This window comes from Lycorma delicatula, chromosome 4 (genome assembly GCF_047948215.1).
Source record: "Lycorma delicatula isolate Av1 chromosome 4, ASM4794821v1, whole genome shotgun sequence".
In the NCBI taxonomy this organism is placed as follows: domain Eukaryota; kingdom Metazoa; phylum Arthropoda; class Insecta; order Hemiptera; family Fulgoridae; genus Lycorma; species Lycorma delicatula.
The window spans coordinates 50,851,387-50,870,263 of record NC_134458.1 but is presented as its reverse complement, the minus strand read 5'-3'; the positions used below and the strand labels follow the sequence as shown (position 1 = coordinate 50,870,263).

Sequence of the window (18,877 nt, the reverse complement as noted above, 5' to 3'; positions counted from 1 at the left end):
CTCCCTTTGTGAAATTAAACTATACAAAAACTTCAGTGTATAATCGTTTTTGGTGCTTCCTTATGGTGTTTGATCTAAGAAATTGAATTAAAGTATTCCCAGACCTCTTTTTCACTTAGTTTTTAATAAGAGTGTGTTAAAAAAGAAACATTTTTATTAGAAAATATACTTTTTTTTAAAATTTGGAATAACATAACTTTACCAAGAAACAAAGAAAAATTTCTTGTTAACTTAGCAGAGAATTTACTTCTGAGAAAATGTTTGTAAATATGTCTTAAATTTAAACACAAATCTGAAAAGTTCAACTTTAATTAGAAACAGAACGCACAATCTGGATTGGAAAAGTGATGTGATTTTAAACTGAACAATTTTCAGCAGTGTTTGGGCAAATAATGTAAATGAAAAAAAAGAAGAAAACATATCAATAACAGAAAAAAGAATAAAAAATATATTTCAAAAAATACCAACCACATACCTTTTGGTTTTTTCTAAAAATTATTAAACATCAAAACTCTTCTTACTTGATAAATTTGCAAATATTTCTTCAAAGCAGTACCTCAGTGTGGCTGTCATTCTGTTCAATGCATAGTTCAGCTCGGCAAATCCATGCTAGTCAGGCACGTCTAATATCATCATTATTATTCCCAATAGTAGCTCCTGCTTTTATCTCTAAGCACAGAGCTCAACTCTTTGAAGTAACTGAATATCAGCTACAATTGTAATGGACATAAACTATTTCATATCATTGGACAATAAAAAAAAATGCAAATAACTTATTAAACTGTCATTTATAAGTAGTAGGAAAATTGGTGAACCAAAATGCATGCCGTGTCTTACTCCAGATTCAACATAAATAGGCTTAGAGATAAAATTATCGTTTTTAACACAGAGAATTCTGTTTGAGTGAAATTAATGTATCCAAGAGAATTTATTAAATCCACACGCAGCACGTTTTCTAATAAGTAATTTTATGTTAACTACATCAAACGCACAACGAAAATCTTTATAAATTGCATCAAGATAATAACTGTCATTTAGCACATCAACAATATCTTCCAAATATGCACTTAAGTTCATTTGTCTAATTTACTTTCCAAAAAAACCATGTTGTTCAGAACTATAAGTTACTGTATTCAAGGTCTAATTTTTTCTAACAAACTAACTTATCCAAGCAAGAGTTTAGCGAAAAAATTGCATTTGCTGATAGGACAATCATTATTGATATCTGAATGTCACAACTAGGAAAAACACCAGTATTTAAATAACGATTGAAGAGCTTAGTTAAAAGTGAAGCGATCATTATTGTTAAATCTAATTTCAGTCTAGGAAAAATCAGTGTAGATACTTCCAAATTTTTTAGCAAAAACTTCTACAATATCAGCACCTTTATCAGCATACTTATTTTCAAAACTAATAAGAGATGGATAAGATCTACTGTTGTCATTTTTATTAGCAAATTTTAAAAAATCTTTGGGATCAGTATATAAAGATTCCTCAAGTTTAACAATATAACTTAATAATAAATCTTTACGACTAAGAGTATTACGTACAATTTGTTCTTAAATAATTCATAATAAGTAGATCTACATTGTTTTTGAAGCTTATTAATAATTCTGGTAATAAGTTCACTAGAAAGTCACTTATTCTTTTATGTTTACTATTATTTATTAGTATTTTCACTAGAGAAAATTAATTTTTTTTTATAAGTACTTTTGGTACATATGTATTAATATGGTTGCAATTCCTCAGCAAAAATTTCTATTATCATGATCAATATAAATCCCAGTCAGCATGGTATTTTTTCATACACTACAAAATCAATTTCCATGTTCCACACACAAGCTTCAGACTTATATGTTGATATATAAAAAATAAAATAATAATAAATAAATATTGTTTAGAATCAAACTCTCATTTAGTAAATGTTGAATCTTACAAAATTAATATTTTTGTAATCTGATATGTATTTATCACTTATAAGTAGAATTCAAAATTTTAGGTTAGATTATCTCTAAAATATTATCATATGAAATATGAATGCTGTCTGTAAAATTGGAAAACTAAATGAAGTGAATTACCGCAGCAGTTTATGAGTTTATTTGATTGTAAATGATTAGATTTTGTTGAAGAATCTGTAAGGTGAAGAGCTAAATTTGGATGAAACCTGGCACATTAAAGTCACTTAATAATGATAATTGAACTATGGCTGCACTGTTAATGTATCTGGTAAGTGAATTAGAGATAGTTTTCTCTTCATAATAAAAATGATGAATTATTAATCATAATTATAATAATTAATTTTTTTTTTTAATTTTAATTAAAATATAATTATTTTTTATTTTAATTTAATAATTATTCATAACAAAATATCATAAATATACTTACTTTGTAGCATTCATTTTTTGTTTTGTGTTACAGCAGAAAGATTTAATGAGACTGAAGGAGGAACCGCTTGATATTAATAGTGATATTCCAAAAGATCCTTTAGCAATTGAAGATTGCTAAAGGAACTTAGTTAAATCAGAAAATGTAAAAGTTGAAAATGAAGAGGTAAGGATGTTAGATTTTTCATACAGGGAACACCAATTTTCCAGATTTAACCCTCTAATTACTCCAGCCCATAGCTCAGTCCCATAAAGCAGTGTGGTGTACGTCACTCCCATAAGTAACCTTCTATGATGCAGGGTCGGTCTGCCACTGTTTGGGAGGAGGCGAGTAGTCAGTCTCGCAGTCCTGTCAGATTTTTTAGCTTGTATTCCAAATCTTAGCCTATCCACTGTTTTACTTTTCCGTCACTTATAATATCTGGCCCTTAAACGTTACAGATTTCCTTGTACACTTTTGGCGCAGAATTATCTTTTGCCATTAAGAATCAGGAATTGTAACGATCATTATAAACAGATTAATATAAACAACTAACATCAAAATGACTAGCTATTGCTGCTATCAGCTGAATATCGATTGAATTAACTAAGTACGCAAGCGCCATTTATTTAAATCACCTGTACAGGAGGCAAATTCAAAACTGACCTTACTTTGAAAATACGCCTTTTATATATAGACGCATTTTATTCAATGGGATATGCTGTCGATGGTAAATCTCAATTTGTTATAGAGATCTAGTTTACGTTTCTACAGGCGGCTTAAGAAAATTTGATGTTCCCTGTAGAAAGTTAGCGTATCATTTAAATAACATTAATACTAAGTATTTGGATTTTCTTTGAGATCGTTTTACAATAAACGCTTATGTTATCAATAAATTACTAAAATCAATTTTTACTTAAATAATTTCCCTCTAGTGATCTGACTACAGCGATCCTTTGGGCTTTGTAATTATATAATTGTTTTGAAGCAAAGGCTATTGTCATTCTCCTCTTACCAAATTCCACGTGAGCATATATACCTCTGGTTTAGATATCTTGATGGATACTGTTGTGGCTATGACAAAGGGGACATTATAAGCTAAGAAACTCTTATATGGTACTGAAGCCGAGTTTCTATAATTTTTTATAGAGGTTTATTTTTTCTGACTGCTGTTTAAATGTGTAACATAATAACGATCTAATATTCACTTATACCATGTAAAGAACTCAATGGGCAACTTATTTTTCACCTGCACAATATTCAATTGTAAATTGAATAAATGTGTCAACCGTACCTGTTTACGCCAATGTGTAAAGTAGCTTTAATTCAACTTATAAGAGAGTGTCCCATTGGTGAACTGTTTTCTCACCAATTTATTTCAAATAAAATTTTCTTTTATAGTAACAGTATTAAATCGTAGATGAAAATTTTAATTAAGAAGTTTTTCAAACACTGAAATTTATGCATTCCCTTCAACATAATATATAAATATAAGCTCAGCTGATTTTCATTTATGCCTTCTTTATTGTGATTTATTTTTTGATTATTTTTTAAGATTTAGTAACTTTATATTATTTCATGCGTTTACATCTTAAATAATTAATAAAAACTTTTTATTGTTAAAAAAAACATTTGATTCATAATTTTACAAGTTGTTGTTAAGCGGCCATTGTGTGAACATCGGTTAGTGATGTGAACATTTCGTTTTGTTTCAAGTGTTAATATAAATATGCTTCTCTTTGTGTTAACATAAAATAATTATTCTGCGAGAACAGTAAGTAAAGAACTTAAGTGATGTAATTATTTAAAGATGAACCTTTTCTTTTATGAAATGTACATTACAGTTGTTACCATTGAACATAATTGGAAAAAATTGTCTATAATTCTGTACCTTACAGCATTATTTTCAGCTCTGTCATAGCTGTAAAAATATCTAAGATAATAGATTTAGAAAACTAGATTTAGTTAGAAAACTGAACATCTGAATGGATTTATGTGTATGTTTTGAATTAACTCTGCGAATATTTTTTGTTATGTTTAATACGTATGAATCTTTGTTTTATGGCAAAAAATCTTTTAAATATTATGTTTGTGATTTTTCTTCTTCATAATTTAGAATGTTCCATTAATATAAAAGGAATTTATGTAGCCATATATAAAATTCACAATTGTGAGACTACATTTTGCGTAACTGAATAGCAAGATATTAATGTTTTTCATTGTACAGTAATAGTCTATTAAATAATAAGGTAATTTAATGATATACTTTGTGTATGTAAAAGAAATATTAAAGGTAACAAACAAATTTACCTATATTTTAAATTAAGGTGTTTTATATAAATATCGTACATGGAGATTTTGTGCAGTCTTAACAAAGTATTAAAATGTGATAATGTATTTATGCAGTTTTTATAAATATGGTTATATAATTTTGATTTTATTCTGTCAAAAAATAAAGTTTAATTCTTTTGGCAAAAACGAGCTATGTGTCATTTTATTTTGTAATTTTTCCCAACAGTACCGTTCATAGAATTTTAGCATTATATCTTAAATTATTATTCGATTGATAGATTAATGGTATTTCATTAAAGATTAAATGCACTAGTCAAGTTTTGTAATCATTAAAATAAAACTAAATAAACATAGTACAAACTAAAAAACTTATGTAGAAAAAAATAATGTAAATTTTACAACATGACTAATGAAGTTCATCGATTTGATGCACAAAAGGATAGCATGTATATTCCCTAATCCTACTTTAGATGACAAATAAAGCTGTTAATTTTAAGCACGACTGAAAGCTGGAAATGGTAAAGAAACAAAAAAAAAACAGATACATTTAATCGCTGGTTTTCCTGAGATAAAGAAAAATGGAAAGTACCTAGAAGATTCATGAAGAAATGAAAACAAATTCTCTGATAATCAGTTGTATGATTCTCTCATAAACAGTTGTAAATTACAACTGCTTTACCAAACAGTTTTCACTACAATTTTACAATTTCTAGTTCTCCATACAAAAAAAAAGTAACTAAAAATGCACGTATATTAAATTAGTTTTAAAAATAACCACGCATTTAAAAAAAATTTTTTTTTTGTGAAAAATAATTGAGTTTTGTACTTATATCAGAGTAATTTTTTTTTCATCTTTTATTTTGTATTTATAACTTTCGTCAACACAGTAAAACTATTAAATACGAGTGTAAAAATAATGTGTCTTTATGGTTCTACTCTACAAAAAATTCTTTATATTTAATATCAATTAGAAGATATTACTGTCTTATGAGATAGGTACTGACATAGTCACAGCAGATTTCTTACTTGCACATATCTTGAATCGTATTATAAGCTGATTCCAAAATCACCAATTTGGGATTATTTTAAACCAGATTACAGTTTTTGTTTTAATTTCCACAATTAAATATGAAAATATTAAAGCAGCTTTAATTCAACTTATAAGAGAGTGTCTCATTATACTTTTTTTAAATAAATTGGTGAACCGTTGTAGATGAAAATTTTAATTATAATTAAGAAGTTTTTCAAATACTGAAATTTATGCATTCCATTCAACATACATATAAATATATGCTCAGCTGATTTTCATTTATGCTTCTGTATTGATTATTTTTTAAGATTTAACTCTGTATTATTTCATGTGTTTACATCTTAAATAGTAATAATAAGAACTTTTAATTATTAAAAAAAAGAAAAATATTTTGAGATTGTTGTATTGTTTTTTTCACATTCATAATTACACATGTTCATCTTTTCTCATTTCATTTAATTTTCTATGTATATGACACGATTATGTAAAAAACATTTTTGATACATATTTTTCTCGAGTTTGTGTTAAGCAGCTATTGTGTATGTGAACATTTCATTTTGTGTTAAAGAATTGAACACCTGAATGGATTTATGTTTAACTCTGTGAATATTTTTTGTTACGTTTAATACTTATGAATCTTTGTTGTGTGAGCTCTACGAATATTCTTTGTCATGTTATAATCCGTATGAATCTTTGTAATATCTTTTGAAGTCATACGTATGAATCTTTGTTGCATGTCAAAAATTATGTTTGTGATTTTTCTTCTTTATAATTTGGAATGTTCCATTGAAATCAAAGGAATTTATGTAGACATATATAAAATTCACGATTGTGAGATTACATTTTGTGCAAGTGTAAGATATTTTATTTTAAGAAAGATTATAATGTTTTTCATTAATATCTTAGTGATATTAACAGTGATTGTCTGTTAAATAATAAAGGTATTATTATTATTATATAATCCTTTAAATTAAGGATTGTTGTATATAAATTTCGCACATGTAGATTTTGTGCAGTCTTAACAAAGTATTAAAATGTGATAATGTATTTATGCAGTTTTATAAATATGGTTGGTTATAAAATTCTGATTTCATTCTGTCAAAAAATAAAGTCCAATTCTTTTGGCAAAAACGAGCTATGTGTAATTTTATTTTGTAACTTTTCCCAACAAATTAAACTCCATGTAACTTTTCATGTTGCTTGATAAAGTGGGTAAGTTTTTACAGATAAGCACTACCTTCATTGAGATCTAATCAGTGGAATAATTTATCATTTAGTATTAATCATTTATAATAAACAATCGTTGTAACAGAAAGAATTACATGATTTATTTGAAAGTATCTTCCTCATTTAACAAATAAAATTAGTGAGTTTTAAATTAATTTTGTTCATATTTTAGCGTAATATAATTTAATAAATATAATATATTTTTATATTTAATATAATACATTTTAATAAATGTAGGTTTCAACTCACCTACTTAATGATGCACAAGATTTGACACTTTCATGTGGCGATGACATAAATACTGCTTCAACTGTTTCTGCATATCCTAAATATTTTTTTTTAAGTGTGTAACACATTTACTGATATGATTTTACCTGAAAGTATAATTTATGTTCTATTTATCTGGGAAATAAAAAACTGGCAATTTTTTTTCTTATATATAAATGTATACTATTGATTCGGCAATGAGGAAATTTAAATATAAATAATTTAGTTTTTGAATATTCTGGAATATAGTAAGCAACAAGTTATTAAATTTTATTTTGGTGACAGTTCTATTTATTTAGTTCTATGTAACTTTGTTTTAACAAAATTATAAATTGAATTAAGGCTTACCTTTAAAATTGAGTGAGACTTCATGTTGTCTTCTTCATCGGTCAAATATGTTGTATCATATCGTTCTGCTAAACTTACCAAAATGCAGATAATATTCAGCCCTACAGACAACACTGCACCACAGGAATGTAGAAATCATTCTCAGAGAAAACCGTAATCGGTCATTCTTGCAACTTATGTTACAAGCGCTATAACCATGATAAAGACTGGGTTAGTGTATAACAACAAATTAACTTGTCTTTCTGTATTGAAACAATGTTATACAAATTACCTCAATTCTGTAAGGGATATAATGAATCATGTATACAATTAAAATGAAGTAGGCTGAATTATAGATACTAAAGTATTATTCCTACAACAGTAAATTAAGTTGCGGATAAGTTTTAACAGGTGAAAAACGTAGTAAATATATTAACACAGAACACACATTTTATGATTAGAACTAAATTTTATTTAACTCCACTTAAAACAACTTAACACTCGCGTCTAATTATGACCTGTGGCCAGCAAAAAAGAGGGGTCTGCTTGTTTCAAGAATTCAAGTTTCAAGTTATTAATTAAATTAATCTGTCTGTGGTTTTACCTTTTCTCAAAATAATTAAAACTGATAATTCTGAAGCGGTTAATAAATTAACATTTTTTATTTATTTTTACTGTTTTTCTATCTTTGCTGAGCTAAAATATTTTTTAATCGCAAATAAGAAACGTTAAAAATAAATTCATTATTATAATTATGTGAACACATTTATATTGAGTTTGGCATCGCCCTACACCAGAGATTGAAATGATTCACTTTATGGAATATTTTTTGTCTGTGATTGCTATTCTTGTACGGAGTTTCACTGTATTAACTGTGTTCCATATAATAAAAACAATGGTACCAGGAAGTAATTAATTAAATAATTATTAATTCATTCTCTTTAATAATTACAACTATTACCAGATTGCTCGTAAATTACTTTCTTTTCTACACAGTTCTATATATTGCTGTATATTGTATTTGTATATAAACTGTAAATATTCAACATACTGCTGAATTATTTTATGATATTAACCCTTCCACATATTTTGAATGGAAGAGACACTTTTATAGAAAATGAAGGATGAAGTTTAAACCAAGTTTTAATGAATCGGGAACGATAAAATGATAATTTATACGTGTGCAAAGTAAACCGACAAATATAGTTCCCAAAACCCTTGCAGAAGGCCAACATTTTTAAATGCAACCGGCATCGCTAGTACTCCTGAACCAAGGCTTGATTTGACTACATGTAATAAAGCTTCGATATCTCTATAAAAATACAAAAATAACTTTCAATTAAATATGAAAGTTAATTAAAGAATTAGTACATACATTCATACTGTGAATATAGATCACCTGTGGTGATCTATAAAAATGATGTAAGCTATTTCTATTTAGTAACAGTTCACATCAAAGATAGAGTTGTATCAAGTCCATGCAAGAGAACTTTATGGAGGCACACTTGGACAAATGGTTTTTATAGGTTTATTTTGCGCTTTATATGATACATTAATAATACTGGTCCTAGTGGAGTTGTATCTCTTTATCCCTACTTTTGTCAATTTTACCAAATAAAGTTTTTTCTTGTCTTTAAATTTCAGATAAAAATTGTTATCACATGGCAAACTGAATTTATGTTTATATAATTAAATGTCACAGAAATAAAATTAAAAAAAAAAAATTAACCAATTGTACTTGAAATATTGATATATGGACAGAGTTTTAATCAATTGATATAAAAATCAAGATATTTTACTTCTCTCTCTCTTTCTCTCTCTCTCTCTCTCTCTCTCTCTCTCTCTCTCTCTCTCTCTCCCCTGCCCTCTGATATTATGATATCATAATGAAATTAACTGTTTCAGAGAATTAAAGAATTTTGAAAAGTAGTGAAAAATTCATTCATTTAGCTAATACCAGAAACAAAAGTAGGTTATATTGCATTGTTTTATTTTATTATTTTTTTATGTAATAAAACATCATGGTATTACGCTTAAGATTTTAATTATACTTAAGATTATAAAAATTGAGCAGCAACGATCTTTATTATTTTTTTTTTTGTTGGAATTATTAAATTAAAAAAAAATCTGTGATAATCAATTCATCTAATCATTTAAATTGCTCTTTAAAGGGCAATTTAAAGAAAATGACAAACAGATGAATGACAATCATCTTTTCATTCTCTTTAAATTACCTTAATTTACACTTAATTCTACTTAATTCGTTAATTACGTTAATTCTACACTTAAAAAAAAAAAAATTAAAAATAATAAAAAGAATGCCCTGAGGTAGATCATCTCCATATCTGGAATATACCATCTGGGGCAATAACAGTTATACGTACTAAACATATAGCTGGCTAGCGGGACTCCAAATCTTTTCCTCGAAAATGTGATCGTTCTTTTTTAATAATGCTGATCTTACTTTCAACTTCAGATCGATACACAGATCGGATTTTGGAAACTGGTTTAACCATCTTTTGTGCTGGTGATATAGCGACCAGGGTTGAAGCTGTAGTAGACACCTACTACAGCTTGAATTGATCTCTGTTACACAACAGAGATCAATTCATTTCTCACTGCTCCCTGCGATGGCAAGCTTGTAATAAGGTGTCCATTTGTGTCGGTTCATAGGGCTCTCTGGTCTCTGCTTTGACATGCTGGTTCCACTGGCATACTGGGTTGGACATCCGGGGTTGGTAGCCCAAATATGGGGATGTACCTGGTGGCTACCCTTGTTACAGAAGGGATCATTTTAATATGTCCACTTCTTAACAATTAAACATGACAAAGGGTTCATGTAAACACTCATTTAAAATCATCAGTAACAATTATCATTAACAATCATCTTAACAATTAAACATGACAAAGGGTTCATGTAAACACTCATTTAAAATCACCAAACAGAATCGATCTTCAATAGCTGTGAAGGATATACTAAAAGGAATATCTCTAAAGTAAAGGCCATTGGGAAATTTAACATTTAAGTACTGTAAAAGTAAGTTTTAAAGGCTATTTTCTTCAAAAGTATAGAATGACAGTAGGATGAATTATTCAAAGCTCAAGCTCAACCACGTAATCTTATTGATTTTTAATTAAATATTGAGCACAATATTTACTTAAGTAATCTGTACACAGTTTTTTACCGACTGATCTTAAAAAATAACTCTTATATTTCTCAGATGTTAAGGATGTAAAAATTAATTTTGTTCAGATTAATGTAGTAGGCTATGAAAAACAAAAAAAAGATTTAAAAAAATTATTCTAAATTTATATTTAGAAGAAAGACTACCTAAAAATTAAGCTTTTCTACATAGATTTGTAATGTGTACAAAGAAGAAGAGTGCATTAAAAGGATTAATCAATTTCTTGTTTTGCACTACCTGTCAGTTTTTCTTTTATCTCATTAGCTGCTAAAGTACGATCAACTTATCATTCCTATGGATGTGATGATATCAGTAGGTTAATGGTCAGTCGATGGATGTAAACTCACTATTCAAAAGTAAACAATTTTTATATGAAATAGATTGTGTAAAAATGTACATGAAACCAAACTTGAAGTAAATTTGGTATTCTATTCTTTAATTTTTGAATGGATTAATGAAATGTAAAACCACAGGATGAAATTCTGTATTTAATAAATGCTTTAATTGAATTCCCAGAAAATTGTTCGCTTAAAAAATGAGTAAAAGAAATTGAAAACTATTTTTTTTATAACTGAGGGACTGATATTGAGTTTAAAATACTCAGTCGGCATACTCTGGGAAAACTTATTAAAATAAAGACCACCTAAATACTCAATTAACCATCTAAAAATTTCATCCGGTCAGATTGCTTTAGCTGAGAAAGCTCTTAATTTAATTAATTTTTTACATATTGTTGTCTAACCGAATAAATGTGTTAAGGATATTAGGATTGAAATACAGAGAAAGAAAATTTGTTTAGAATATGTATAAGAATTCGGTAGCTGTGATAAGATAGAGATCTAGAAAGGTAAGCTGAAATTTAGGAAAGCCAGAAAACCTTTTCTCAGACATATTAGTCTTATCACCTTTCCTATTCTATTTATGTTTAAAAGAAACAATTGAAGGAGAAATTTGATAACAATCAATCAGGAAAGAAATAGAAAAAATTAGATACCAACAAGAAAGAAAATAAAGATGTTGAGATTCAATATTGATATTGCTTAAACAAGAAACCAGAAATTCTTTCCGGCTAATGGTGAATCAGAGGAGCGCAGATTTTGAAGTGCTAGATCTCCCTTGGATCTCTGAATTAATCTTGAAGCAGAATGTTTTATTGGATACTTTGAATCCCAGTGCCACGTTTGCTGTCTTCTTCAATTCTGAAAAGGCTTACAAATTGACTTGCTGAATAGAATGGGATGTAGATGGCAATTTTCTGGGCTTCATAGTAAGATTCCTTGAGAACAATGTTTTTAACTTCAGAACCATTTACATTGGAAAATGTACCTTAAAGTACTGATGTTCTATAATTTTATTTTCTTTGGCTGTAAACAACACTATAAAATTTATTAAAAACCGCCTTCATGTGTTCATTATATGTAAATGATTTAACAGCCTACATCCATCGACAGCTGCAAAACGTTTGCTTCAAAACTTCATTTATGAACGAGTCATAAGGTGAAATTATCTAAATTAACAAAAAAATCTCAGTATGAATGCATTGCCTGAATTAAGCGTGTAAGAGAACTCAAAATTCAGTGTTTAAGACATTTTGATAGGTTAACAAGTAACAGCATAATATTTACAGTAACAGCTTTTGGGGTGCAGATGAAATGTGTACTTAAATTTTACTGAATCTTGGTAATGTCTAAGTTCAATTAGTAGTTTACTCCTCAGAGTGTACAATTCTTGGGATGTTGGATCACCATTCGTAAAATTTTATTTGATTTGCTACCGGATCATTCCTGTCTAGTCAAATAGTAAGCTCTTTAATGAAGAATGGTGAGCCTTTCCCTCTCTGGTCGAGTCTGACCAATAATGATTTACATGCATCATAAAGGGACAATCTTAGCATCTTCTGTGTGATTTTGTTTTTATTTTCCAGTCTTAATCCACAGATTCCCATTTAATTTAGTTTTATGATTATTCAAGCTCGGGGAATGTTTGTTTTATCTTTCCTTAGTATGAAACTAAATAATGCTACATTTACTGTTCATTAGTATATTTACTTAGGTGATTAGTTATAAGAAAAACAGACAATAAGCGTGTAGTATTACAGAATTTCTGCAATAAAGATACTTCTTTATAAGGTGAAGCGATTTACATTGATGGATTTAACCAGAGCAGTTACATTAGATATTCATTTATGGCATATTTTCTTGGATACAGATTTTATGTATTTGTCTTACTGGTGCAAGGATGCAATAAATCTTTCAAAAAAAAATATATACTGTAGTTTGAAATAAGCTCTACTTGAGAACGTTGATACAAACTACCAATTCTTGGAAAGTGCAGGCCAAAGAAGAACGAAGAGGTCTTTGGAAGAAGAAGAGGGAGAAGATGAAGATGAAGAAGAAGGAAGACCAGCCACTCGTCTCAACATCACGGACTGGAGTCCGGAACAGAGCCCAGCAGAGATGCGTCCTGAAGGGCAGCCATACCAGAAGCGGATGAAGAGCTTCTACACAACCTCTCCTTTTTAAAAAACTTACAGTAAGACAAAATAACCCAGCAATTGCGACTCCTCCGGAAAAGGGGACGCATTGCTCCCTCCTCATAGCTAGTGCCCCGTTGTGGCGTATTCCTGCTAGCCTATTAAGAGTTAGCACCGAAAGGACTTCAGTGGACGGTCTGAAGGGGAATTACGCGGTCGGCCCATGAAATGGGTTCGATAACACTGGTTCAACAACGGATTGGAATGCAATTAAATCCGTCTTAAATTCACTAAAATAACACAAAACTTGAAAAATTAGACCCGAGATATAAAATAACCCTTTTAAAAAACCAAGCCCGATTAGAATCATCCAGCAGCAAGGGGCTCTGTCCAGGTTCTGCGATAAAGTAGGGAGTAATAAACTCCCGCCAACTTTGCATTCCATTCCATTGATACAAACATATATCTAAAAAACATTTTGTTATCGAGTTACAGCTAATGAAAGATTTTTCCTGTATTTCAGTTTTCCTGGTGAAATGAGTTCATACTGAAACTTTCTGGCGTTAAACCGGATGGTTTTGTATGACTTTTAACCTCAAAAATCAAATAAAATTGATCACAGAACTGCATTTCCTGCAGTTTTCATAATATTTAACATAAAACAGACAAAATAGCTCTATATACATGCATATATCTTCTTAGAGCCATCTCTTAACCTAAGTATACCGTCATAAACTATTCTTAATTTTAGGTGGTTGTTGTAAATAAATAAATGGAGAACTTAAATCTTCAGTCGTTAAAACTTTTCTGAAATATATTGACGGAAAACATATGTTGCTGTTAAAATATCTTAACAAATTTTAAGAAATTTGAAGGAAACTAATTGGAAAACAGTTATTTACTTTAGTTCTAGAAGTACCGTTATTCAAATATCAGTTTGATAAACATAATTGGTTTGTTATAAATTTTATGTGTGTGTGTGTGTGTGTGTGTTGTTTCTTACACACTTATTAATTTTTTAGTATAATTTAGTATTTAGTACGATTCAGTATAATTATTTATTTTATTTACTTATATATCTATTGTTGTGTACCTACTTTTATTATAACTTATGTTGTGTTCATGAATTGGCTTTAACTTAATGGTTTTATTTACAGGAATATCAAGCATGCCATTATTGTTAACTGCTAATCTGCTGGAGAATTCAACTTTACTACAGTACCTGTATTAGCACCACCAATAATTATAGATATTTTTAATGAAACTTAGTTGTTCAAAGGTTTTTATTGTAAATTCAAATAATGCATTTAGCGACATGAAGTGTAAAACAATTTTGAATGTAATTATACATGATGGTGTCTGAGTACAATTATATAATTTTTTAAATGATTTTGCCTATATATTTTAAATATAAACACACACACTTACTTTTCTTATATATTTTAAACATTTAATATTTTTAAGTAGAAGTGATTCTGTCAGAAAAGAATATGTATACAATCTTAAGTTAAAATTTATTTTTTATATCATGATAAAGACAGATTACTTGTGTTAATAATTCATATTTATCTTAAACTATTTCAGTGACATATTGTAGAGGTTATGATAATGATAAAGTTATTAAGCGGTAAATGTTATCTATGTATGATTTACTTTCTTCTCTGGAAATTTACATAATGCTTGTAATGTATATTGCATTTATGTTGTACAGTAAATTACGTTTGCTTAATCTTTATTATAATTATTGAAACTAACCTATAAAAATATTTTTAAAGTTACATTTGTTCCATGCAAGAACTAGGACCGTCGCCTGCACTTTTACTTTACTTAGAAAGCTGTACAAAGATTTTCAAGATATTTCTCAATTAAATATATTGTGTTACAACAGAAAATTAAGTCGGGACTATATACCAATACTTTTGTATACTTTTGATTTTTTAGCGGTCCTGATTTTCAGGGCTTAAAAACTGATGCGCATTAATTTCATTTGTGCGATTCATCTGGAAAGGGTCATTATCAGGTATTATTTTCTCATCAGATTTCCTACCACAATGTGAAAGTTCCTACCAGTCAGTGGCTTACTGAATCTTTATAGACAAGAAAAAAAAACATTCCTACTGCACCTTTTGCTCTATGTTAAGCTAATTCAGAGACTGCCACTGGATTGTTCCAGCTCTGCTTCTAGACAAGGCACTAGTGTTCTAATTAGGTTTTAAAAGATCTTTGCTTAATTAAATGAACACAAACAATTAAAATCATACATGCTGTTCGTACTTGTTGTAAATAAATATTACCTTTCAAAACCCGATTTGAACACCTACATTGCAACCAGTGGTAGCAACACAACATTCAGAAATCCCAGCATCAATCTCTAAAGAAACAGAGTTCCACCCCTCAGTCATAACCTTGAATCTATTAAATTCTGCAATGTTTCTGCTAAAGTTTAACTCGCTGTATAATTTTTCCAGTTGGTTCTCCATTTGTGCAAACAGTTGGGTGGCTGCAAACTAACTAGATTACAATTGATCTGGCCAACAATTTTGAGAGTTTTTTAAGGTACGTCTCGCAGAAATGTTCTCTCTCTATTACCTCACATTCAAATACTGTTTGGGAGGATTAGGTAGAGTAGAGGGCTCAAGTGAAAATTATTTGATGTTTTTTTTTGTAGCATCTTCATATTATTTTTTAAAACCATTTTAATTAATTTATAGCATTATTGTTTAAACTGCAGTAGAATATTGCTCAGTCAAGTTTATATAAACGGACCATACCTTGGATAACTAAATGCTCAGGTAACAGTTTGGCCCCATTAATTTTGGTTTAAAAATAAATCTATGCTTAACATTTCCACAACTTATACTTATATTTTTAAATATTCTATAGTTAATAGAGTATGACATTTAAAGTGAATATTTGAAAGTAAAAGTAAAAATTACTCTAAATAAAAGTAACAAAAATTTATTATTTTACATTAAGTAACTTTAAAAATCATTTTTTAAGTCCTTTTATGACCTTGTTCTGCCATTATTCCATGCTTCTATCCTGCAACATTACGCAGCCACCATAGTGTCAATGAAGAATCTTACTGCTTTTAAATATTTGAGGGTAAATTAAATTTTATATTTATTTATAAAATAAATAAATAAATAATAATTTATTTATTTTTTTATATTTATTTTTTACATTGTTCTTTGTAAAAATAAATTCTATTAGTTTGTAAATTATTTAATTAAAAAATAAACTTCAAATAGCATGGCAATTACACTATTTGATTTACTGATTTAAATAGTAATTTTTTAAAGACAAAAACATAATTTATTAAGGGGAAAATGTGTTAGAATTTCTGATTTTATAATTTCAACAACTGCAAACATATATACAGTTTTGTGGCTTAATGTATAATATTATCTTGTAGTTTAATAAGTATTAAACCACCAAACATTTCCTGATAATGTAAATAAAAAACCTCAGTGCAACCAAATACCAACCACTTCTTATCTAAATAAACCTATTTAGCCATAAAATATCACAGTTATTCAGTGTTAAGGTGTATTTTTTTTAAACCTATCTAAACTTTTATGATAAGCATTTATTTCTTGCGGTATAATATTTTCATTCTGATGAAAATATTTATCTTTTTATTAGCACTTTTTATTAGCAGGTGCTAATAAAAAGTTTTATTTAGTTTATATTAATTTTATTATTTAATTTTAAGTCTATTATGTTATAAAAAATCAAAAATAGCAAAATGAATTTTTACAAAACAACTATGGGAGAATGGGTAAAGACTGATAAATGTGAAATTGCTGCAAGATTAATGACTGCAATACATTGCTCCAGTTATAATGAAGTAAAAAATGTTCTCGATTTTTCTAGAACATGTGGTAATAGTGAATTAATTGTAAATTGTCATTGTGGGGCAATGAAGGTACGACCATTGCAACTAGCATCATCTTTAAAAAATCATCAGGATGCAGCTAATATTGTTAAATTACTTTTAGATCATGGTGCTAAGGTAAGTGAAATAAATTTTTATAATGTCATATATATTACTAAATTATGTTGTATTAGCAACTGTAATCTTTCTTAAACTGAGGGTGAAAATGGGAAATTTTTTCTACAATAGATTATGTATTAGCCGGTAAAACTTTACAATTGAAAATAATTGTTTAGCCCAATAAGTTAACATATTGTCACTTGCCAGCCAAAACTTCCCAAAATAAGCAAAAAACATCAAATAATGTTACTAATTTGAATATAGTACAATATTTTAAGGTGTGGTTTTATGGAAGTGTAAACACTAATAATCTTTAAATATGATTTTGACCGTTACAAACTTCTTAAAATAATTAACTCATAAATTATTTTTTTATCACGTAGGTAGTTTTGATCATATCTTGATTGGTATGGTAGTAAAAGATTATATATTCAACAGTAGGCGGTAGTACTGAATATTTATTGAGATACTATGATTGATATCTGAATATAAATAAATATTTTTAATTTATTTAAAATAAACCAAAAAAAAACACAAATAAACATTTTAAAAGTTGAAAAAACTGACAATAAAGTAGTTGTTTTCCTGGTATTGATTATTTATTTTTACTTAGTGAAAAATAACACATGAAAAAAGTTTTGAAAAATCAATATTTTTTTACTTTTTTCTGCTCCCCCACCCACAAAATCACCTCCTAAAGAAAATTTGTTAATTTGTCTACGTTTACTACAATAAATGAGGAGATTCAAAAAATTCCACTGAAAATGTACAACCGATAAAAAATTATCTAAGATTTGTTTTTTTGGTGGGTGGGGGTAAATTATGATAAAATTTTATCGTAAATTAAAAGTTTAAATAAACAAAAAAAGGTTTTAAAAAATCAATATTCTTAAACTTTGATCAGCTCCCCTACCTCCAATATTGTCCTCTACATATTTTTTTTTGGGTCATTTGAACTAATACTACTACACCTTTTTCTTTTCTTTTTTCCTGTTTAGCCCCCGGTAACTACCGTTCAGATAATACTTCAGAGGATGATATGTATGAGTGCAAATGAAGTGTAGTCTTGTACAGTCTCAACATAACCACCAAAGAACACTGGTATCCACGATCTAGTATTCAAATCCGTGTAAAAATAATTGGCTTTACTAGGACTTGAACGCTGGAACTCTCGACTTCCAAATCAGCTGATTTGGGAAGAAGTGTTCACCATTAGACCAACCCGGCGGGTAATACTACTACACCTAGGAAGACAAAAAAAATTGGGTTAAAAAATATGCAATAAATAAAAATAGCTTTTTTGATTTCTGAAGAAGGGAAGAATTTGGCGGGGCAACATTTTTTTTTTAAAGACGGTAGTTAAGCATGTATGCATGTACTGAGCAAGGTGGTGTTATGTTTGCAAAATTTTAAGAAAATTGACCCCAAAGAAACCCCACTTCCTGGAGATATTGACCCCAAAAATTTTACCAATAAATTGCTCATTAACACGAGTCTGTGCCAAATTTCATCAAAATCACTTTAGTCAAATTTTATTTGGCCCACCAGGCTGGTCTAGTAGTTAACACGTCACAAATCAGTTGTTTAACAGCCGAAAATCAGCTGTTAAAGCTGATTTACCAAAAAGGTAAAAACAAACAGTGATCAGTTGTTTGTTTTATTTAACAGTTATTTTATTATTTAACAGCTGATTTTCAGCTGTTAAAACAACTGAT

The 18,877-nt window shown here is 28.5% G+C and overlaps 1 protein-coding gene across 1 annotated transcript in view; it reads left to right on the top strand.

Moving 5' to 3' along the window:
* LOC142323387 (uncharacterized) overlaps positions 1–14,554 on the top strand; it is a 208,246-nt gene extending 193,692 nt beyond the window's left edge. The window contains exons 8-9 of the mRNA XM_075362947.1: positions 2,419–2,550; positions 14,323–14,554. The gene's annotated coding sequence lies outside the window, so the exon portion shown is untranslated. The remainder of the gene's footprint in view (positions 1–2,418; positions 2,551–14,322) is intronic.
* The last annotated feature ends 4,323 nt before the right edge of the window (positions 14,555–18,877 follow it).